At 36.1% G+C, this 7,310-nt stretch overlaps 1 protein-coding gene across 1 annotated transcript in view; it reads right to left on the bottom strand.

Moving 5' to 3' along the window:
- COL21A1 (collagen, type XXI, alpha 1) overlaps nucleotides 1-7,310 on the bottom strand; it is an 84,758-nt gene that overhangs the window by 56,014 nt on the left and 21,434 nt on the right. The window lies entirely within an intron of this gene.

Genomic DNA, 7,310 nt, shown 5'->3' with positions numbered 1-7,310 from the left:
TCCCTGATATCCCTACAGAAACGAAACCAAGACTTGTGACTTTTCATAAGTTATATTTACAAATTTCCAAACACCTATTTAAGGAAAAAACAATCTTCCTGGTTACTAGAGAACTGTTGTCACAACCCTGCCATTTTAGGTCACAAATTTCAGTAACTGCTATCACAATCATACATTTGAGATTTAGATTTCAGCTTTCAGAAGCTTTCATCTCTGCATCTGAAGTTTGCAGCCTCCAGACTTCATGCTGAAATCCGTTATTTTAGAATTGTTACATGACAATGTAACAAACATATTGTTTTATTCCCCATTGGGGGAAAATAAAAAGACCAAATTAACCCACATACGTAGACACTTTTTTTTTTCCTCTCTCTCTCAAGAAAAATACTTGAAAAATGATAGGACTTTCAAAGGCTTATTTTCAGTTACAGGAATAAGCTTTAACAAACAAGGCATGTTCTAATACGTTATGCAGCTAGTTTTATAATATCTCTAAATAATAAAAATTCCATTCTCAATACTAAGCACTTAGCTATGAACTTGAGGGTATATAACAGGCTATGCAAGTAAAAAAATAATTTGAATGACTGGGACTACAAAAAGAAATACTAAATAATTCATGAGTTGAAAAGAGAATTTCAGGAATGCTTTACTAGAAATCAACATTGGCAGAACAAGAGAACCTTTACAGAACCCAAAATATATGCCTGAGGTGTTTTGGTAGATTGGATTCAATGAGTACAGCAAAGATAGCCAGCTTTTATGCAAAATTAACAAGTGCTTTAGAAGAATCCTTTAACAGAGGCAAGTAACTGAATAATAGGAATTTTACCTAGCTCCATTAAAACCACGTCACTCCAATGGACAAAATTAGCTACAAAGAGGTTTTTTTTGAGAAAACATACAAAACAAGAAGAGAAATTGTCCTATAAAACTCTGAGACTATTTGGCTCAGACCTTTCAACAGGCAGCCCAAACTAAATTTGATAAATCCCATAAAATGGACTATCCAATTTCAAATACCCAGAATTCGATCTTGATTTGAACTGAAAGAACTAATAATCCCATTTCTAAATGAGTTTCAGTCTTAAAAACTTAGCACAAAATTTAATGGGGGGATTTCCACACTGGTAAAAAGGAGCTAATAGAACCTTTTCAATACAAGGAAGGCCCTGTGTATGTCTGATTTCTTCTTTAAATCAGTCAGAGCTTCCTGGGAATAATAAACAGAGCTAAAATTATTTGCTGGGTTAGATACAAGAGAGTACTCGCTGTGCCCTCTTCCCAAAAGACGTTTGAGCAGATGCCTGACAAGCCAGCTGGTAATGTTTAGTTTAGAAGTAAACAGAATTCTAGGTCTCTGTCATACATGGATCCTTTATCAAGCATTCCACTTTTAGTGCTCAAGGCAGTTCTAGCAAAATCAGCTTTAACAGTAAATGGTGTAGCATTCCCAGATTGCTTATAAGCCTCCCAGGTAGCTGAAACAATTCACCAAGCCAAAAAATGCCTTTAAAAGTTTCTTTTATTTCTTCTCCAAAAAAAGCAAAAAGTTTGTATGACTTCCTGTAGGATATAATTCTATATAAATAAAACTTCATTCCACATTTTAGATCTCTGAAATGCAATTTCCCTTCCTTCTCCTTTTAACTGAGTAGGGGAAGAAGTAGAGGAGGACAATTTCCTGGCTGAACTGAATTTCAAAATTCACGAGATGAATGAAGGATGGCAGAAGAGTTTTCAGCTTACAAAACTGCATACTTAGCTCAAAGCTAGATCTTGTAATGTGATTTCAGAGCAAATCAAACACATTGTCAGTGTGTTTTTTTAATGGAAAGCCGTAACAGAGAAGATTGAAAAGGAAATTCACAGAAAGTCACAAAAATGAGAATCACTGTGTGGTACAAATAACGTAGCAATTGTTTGGACAAGTTAAAAACACCTTCTATAAATTATGAAAACCGGCTTTCACAAAAACTGAGCATGTCTTTGTACCACTACTCCTTTTGCAGTATGGATCATTAATCTATATGCTAATGCCTACAATTTTTTTGCACTAAAGTCAGCTCAAGTCCTCCTTCCCTAACCTCAAAGCCCTCAATAGGAGTATGTATGTGACACACATACATATGCTCCAAGAACAGCTGTGCTATAGCTGACATTTTATGTAAAAGGGACAGAAGTGAAAATTCCCTTTTCAACTGACACAGACGAGTTCAGGACTGAAGGTTCACTTTCAAATAAGGTGAAAGCACTAAATTTGCCAAGAAAAATAATTCTTTTTATTTGGACTTGGTCTTCTCTCATGAACTTTTCAGAAGACACACAAATGGTGTAAAAAGTATTATAGCTAACCCTGAATTTGATACTCAGTTTTGAATCCAGTTGCCTAAACATAGGCAGCTCCTGCCTTTTGAGATTCCCTAGACACCCACCCAGTGTTAGAAGACAGTGGCACAAAATATTTGGGAGGCAAATATATGCCTCCCTTCATCCTTTCGAAGCAGCAGCGTGGGCAAGACAAAATACCTTACAGCATAAGAATCCCATACCTCTTGGGGTATATTAGTTAAATATCTGTTGACTAATACAGGAATTTAGACACCCAGTGTCTCTGTACATATGTAAACACTAAATGTAAGTGTCTTAAACTGAACCCCACTATAATGTTTCATCAATGTTGTCTATCAGCACTACTCCACAGCACTTTGTTTATATTCTCATTAATTATTTTACATCAGTGCAACTGAAATCAGGATTATACAAAATCTCCCTCTCAACTTGTTGTGGGTGGGAACAGTGCTGATAAATTTCTACTGCCTGAAAATCTGTAAAGGCAAAGTGATAAACAGCAAGATACTGACATGCTTAGTTTTGCACCAGATGGCTGGGTATTTAAAAAATCACAGGCAAAATGTAACTTTGGAATTTAAAGAAAATGGCAATAATTTACACATAATTCTAAGGGAATAAGTTGAACAGACTTCTTAGGCCAAAGAACTTACATAAAGGACACAGACAAATTAGCAATACTGTCATCATCAGCGAATTAAGAGCCTTGCTGGAACATGAAAGTTAGTTTACCTCTAGGGAAAAAATCAACCAAGGACATATGACAAGTATTAATTCCAAAGAAATTTTAGGTGCAATAGCAAAGTAAACCTCAGAAGTGTATCTTCAATGCACTTGCATGCCTAAAGGACAAAAGTTCCGACAGCATTCATAGGTGTATCACATCAGACAAATATAAAATAAAAATAAAAATAGAGGATGTACTGATAAGGCAATGACAACTGCACTGCGCACTTCCTTACTGAAAAGCTTTTGGAGTCACTGAACAACATAAATGACAAAGGCATGACAACAGGACTACTTGGGAAAGACAAGGGAGAAGTAAACAAGCTCAGTTTGGCTAGGAAACAACCAAGGGTCAACAGTAATGGTCTAAAGATATTTAAGGACTGTAACCGCTAAGTAAACAGAACTATTTAGGGTGATGTAACTAAGCATAATGGAATTCAACTGCAAAAGAAAAATTTAACTTGGTGTTAGGAAAACATCCTGACAGAGAGGTCTGTGGACCTCTTGTGGAAGTCTCTTACAGAAAATCTTTAGCACATTTAAAGCACAATTATCTAATGCATCAGAAGAGAAGTTTTCCAACCCTTTTCATAAAATACATTACATCTTAAAGGACAGAAATTCTTATAGCTATTCAGACATGTATCCACGCCTACACTCAAATTTGCAGCCATGCTATGACCTTCTCCCTCACTGGCAGTATCAGTAACTAAAACCCTGCGAGGCAACAGAAATGTTAGGAAGTACTTGATGTATTTGAATTAAGTGTTTTAGCCTTTCTCTGAGAAGTTGTTTATTATCTAATGTTTTTGCCTCAGGTCCTTCCTCCTCCTTTTCTCAAGGAGTAGAGCTAGCTCAACTCAGGAGCTCAGAACAAGTGTCATCTCCTCTCTCCTCCCTCTGTTAAATAGCACAGCCCTGTAGAAGCACTTCTCATGGCATCTGCTTCTGCAGGCTACCAGAACTGTCTCTGCAGTGAAGCCTCTCTGTCTACACATACCAAAACATGAAAATGAAGGGCAGATCCAGCATTAGATTACAAAGGTAACTAAATGCAGCTTTTATACTCCAACATAAATTCGGGGGTTACTCCTGATCAACATTTGTAATCATGTGAACATTATTATGGGAAAAGTACAGAAAAGAGTTTTCGTTGCCTTGTCTGTTGCCTTTTTTTGCTTTGTTTTGGTTTGGCCTGTTTAATTCTTTCTCCATTTGATTCCTTCCATTGGCTACTCCGTCATCTGTGAAGGCTTTCATAGCTTAGAGCTGCTAGCAGTATATTTTACCTGAGCATGATGTTCTGGGCTCAAATACCACAGAGGAAAAAAAAAAATCCGTCAAGATTATTAAATAAAAGGTCATAAATCCAGCTTAAAAATTCCTGAGCTTCAGACTTCTGGGAGATGGGATGATGTACCAAGGGAGTGTAACTTCCTGCTCGCTGCTTAGATGTTCATGCTTATCATCTTGCCAGTGGGCACTGCTGAAGATAGTCATATGGCCTTTTGTCTGAAATGTTCAGCTGTATGCAACACAAGTCAGCATCAGGCATCACTCTCATTTCAAAGTAGTAGGTCTCAGTGAAGCCATTACATGACTGTATTAGTCAGAATGGAGCAAATGTATTTACTCTAAGAATAACAAGGTCACGGTGTTACTGAGGAATATGTATTTTTCTGGAATTGAAAGCAACATTTTACAGCTGAATTATCAACTGTCTGTGAAAGTTTCCTGAGCAAAGTAGCTGCAGAGTTTGTATCAACTTAAATCCCCAGGCAAACCATCCAATAGCACAGGTAATCCTATGTATACATGAAACTACTACCCATTTTTATTCCAAAAGTACTGTTGAAATAGCTGGTCATTGCCATTATACTAAGTTCATCATAAAAGATTCAGCCTTCAGTTGGTCACCAAATATTTAACTCTAGGTAGTACAGCTGTAATAATGTTCTATAGTTTTTTAAAAAGAAATATTGGAGTGATCAGAAATTACTTCTTATGTGAGACTTTTGATACCTTATGAACTCTGTATCTGGGTGTATCAGTAAAGTCAGTCTCACCCGATTATTTTTAAACTGCTTATTGCTTTGTGGACACTGTAAAGACAAGGCAAATGGTTCCAAACTTTCATGAATGAAACTAGATGGAATACTGGAAAATTGTCCAGATTTGCCAGCTGTGTAGTTCAAAGTTCAAAACTGACAAATAAACGTATTTTTTCATTTCTTTCAGCAGACCGATAACTTATCACCTCTATTAACCACAAGTGATCACTGCATAGACTCTGTTCATTTATTTTTCCCCTTAATTTGAGTTTTTCCCCAGTACATATAAAGTATCCGTTGGAATAAAAAATGGCCTTGTGACGACACAGTCAGGCTGCTGAGCATTCTCAGGGCCAGCAGCCACTCCAGCTGCTTCTTTCTGATGAATAATGTCCATTAAAATGAGTTCTAGTTGAGATTCAAATACTATTTTTACCCTTGTGCTTATTTACCAGTGCTATTTCTCCTGACAAGACAATTTAATCCTTTCAGGTCCCAAATGACATTTTTGATTGAAAAAAAAATTATTTCCATTACTTATTATGCTTCTCACTTTTGTGCTTTTCTCCAGTTACTTCAATTGATCTTTTCTGTGTGTATCAGAGTATGGAAAATAAACAGAGGTGGCAATTAAAGGGAAAAAACAAAGAACCTATAAACAAAACTATTTAAAAAACAATTAAAGAATGATTGAAAATGAGTCATGTTTATGCTCACTTCCCCAAATATTACAGCAAACAATTTTACTGGGTAACACCAGGTAAACAATTACTTTCTGGTAATATTGGAGATATTCATGAGAATTGGTTTGAATTGTTCTGGACTAAAACTAACTTTAAGTATTACAACAATCTAGCCAGCCCGCAAACAATAAACTAAATTTTCTTCGATGTTTTACTTTAAAAATCAGTTACATATAGCAATATAAATACATGCCTAAAACCTTTCTCAGAGGAAGAAACATTTTGTTGACCAGTTATGCTGTTCCAAGAAAATGAATACCAGATAGGCAAACTGGAATAACTTTAGAGAAGAACATAAAAATGTGTTTGGGAACAGAAAAGACTGACTTTCCAGGAAAAGCTTTTCATGCAAAAGACATTTGATTAAACAACACTGACTACACAACTACCTGTAAGCCTATTGTGCTGTCTGAATTAAGAGCTTGCTTTTCAGAGTCTCCCAGGGGATACAGCTAAAAAGATTCATATGAGCAAAGTTATCTCAAACAAGGAAAATCACTGACAGCACAGAAAACGTGCAAGTCATATTAGCAAATAAATAAGTAAAACAGAAAGAAAAAGACAGAGGAATCTGTTTTCCTGCACAGTGTATCTAAAGGGTCTCACATCGTTCCTGGCTAAAAGCTAGCCTGGAAAACTCTCAAGAATCTACTGTAAGGAACAATAATGTACTGGCCAGAGCTGCAGATGATCTAATAGGTTTGCAATTATGCCCTTACAAAGAACAAGTGCAAAAAGCTACAGCTGATTTTTCAAAAAAAATTAGTCAGTTAATAAAGCTATAGGATTTAACTGTAAGCACTTCAAATAACATATGAACTTCAGCTCAGAAAAATGGTAAAATTTCTCCTTTAGCGAAGCTTCTTGATTCTCTTCTAATGGTCTGAGACACTTTTGTTAATCTTTTTTATATGCAGAGAATGCCCATCTATGCACATTATGACTCACTCGCAGGAAAAAAAAACCATAACTGCCAGATTACAAAGTTACAGAAAGACTACAGTATAAATTTATTTCTCCTTCACGATTCACGCTGTTACAAATTTCAGTGCTTATGGGAAGATATATAGCATTGAAGTGGAAACCTGTCAATAAAAGTATGAAAAACTCATAACAAATTGTTTCTAAAACAATACTGTTGCAGCTGACTGGACACTTCAGAAATAAAGTCTTAATCTATTTTTTAAAAGAGAGAATGGAAACTGACAGTTCCCTACCAATATCCAGTCCATTCTGGCTTCACTAAAGCTTACACAGTATCACTTTATTTTTCAAAATATCAGAGTTAGCTGGATGAAAGACAGCTTTGCTATGCTTATCCATACTGCAAGTCTACTTCCAGCAATCAGCATGGTCAAACTGTGGTGTACACTTTCTCCCATGCAACTCCAGGTTGAGACAGTTTGTATACCTGTCTTTGTGCAGGAGAACGGGA

The sequence above is a fragment of the Pygoscelis adeliae genome, unplaced genomic scaffold (genome assembly GCF_000699105.1).
Source record: "Pygoscelis adeliae isolate BGI_AS28 unplaced genomic scaffold, ASM69910v1 Scaffold57, whole genome shotgun sequence".
NCBI classification, from domain to species: Eukaryota; Metazoa; Chordata; class Aves; order Sphenisciformes; family Spheniscidae; genus Pygoscelis; species Pygoscelis adeliae.
The sequence above is the reverse complement of the archived record's forward strand: the minus strand, read 5'-3'. Positions and strand labels throughout refer to the sequence as shown.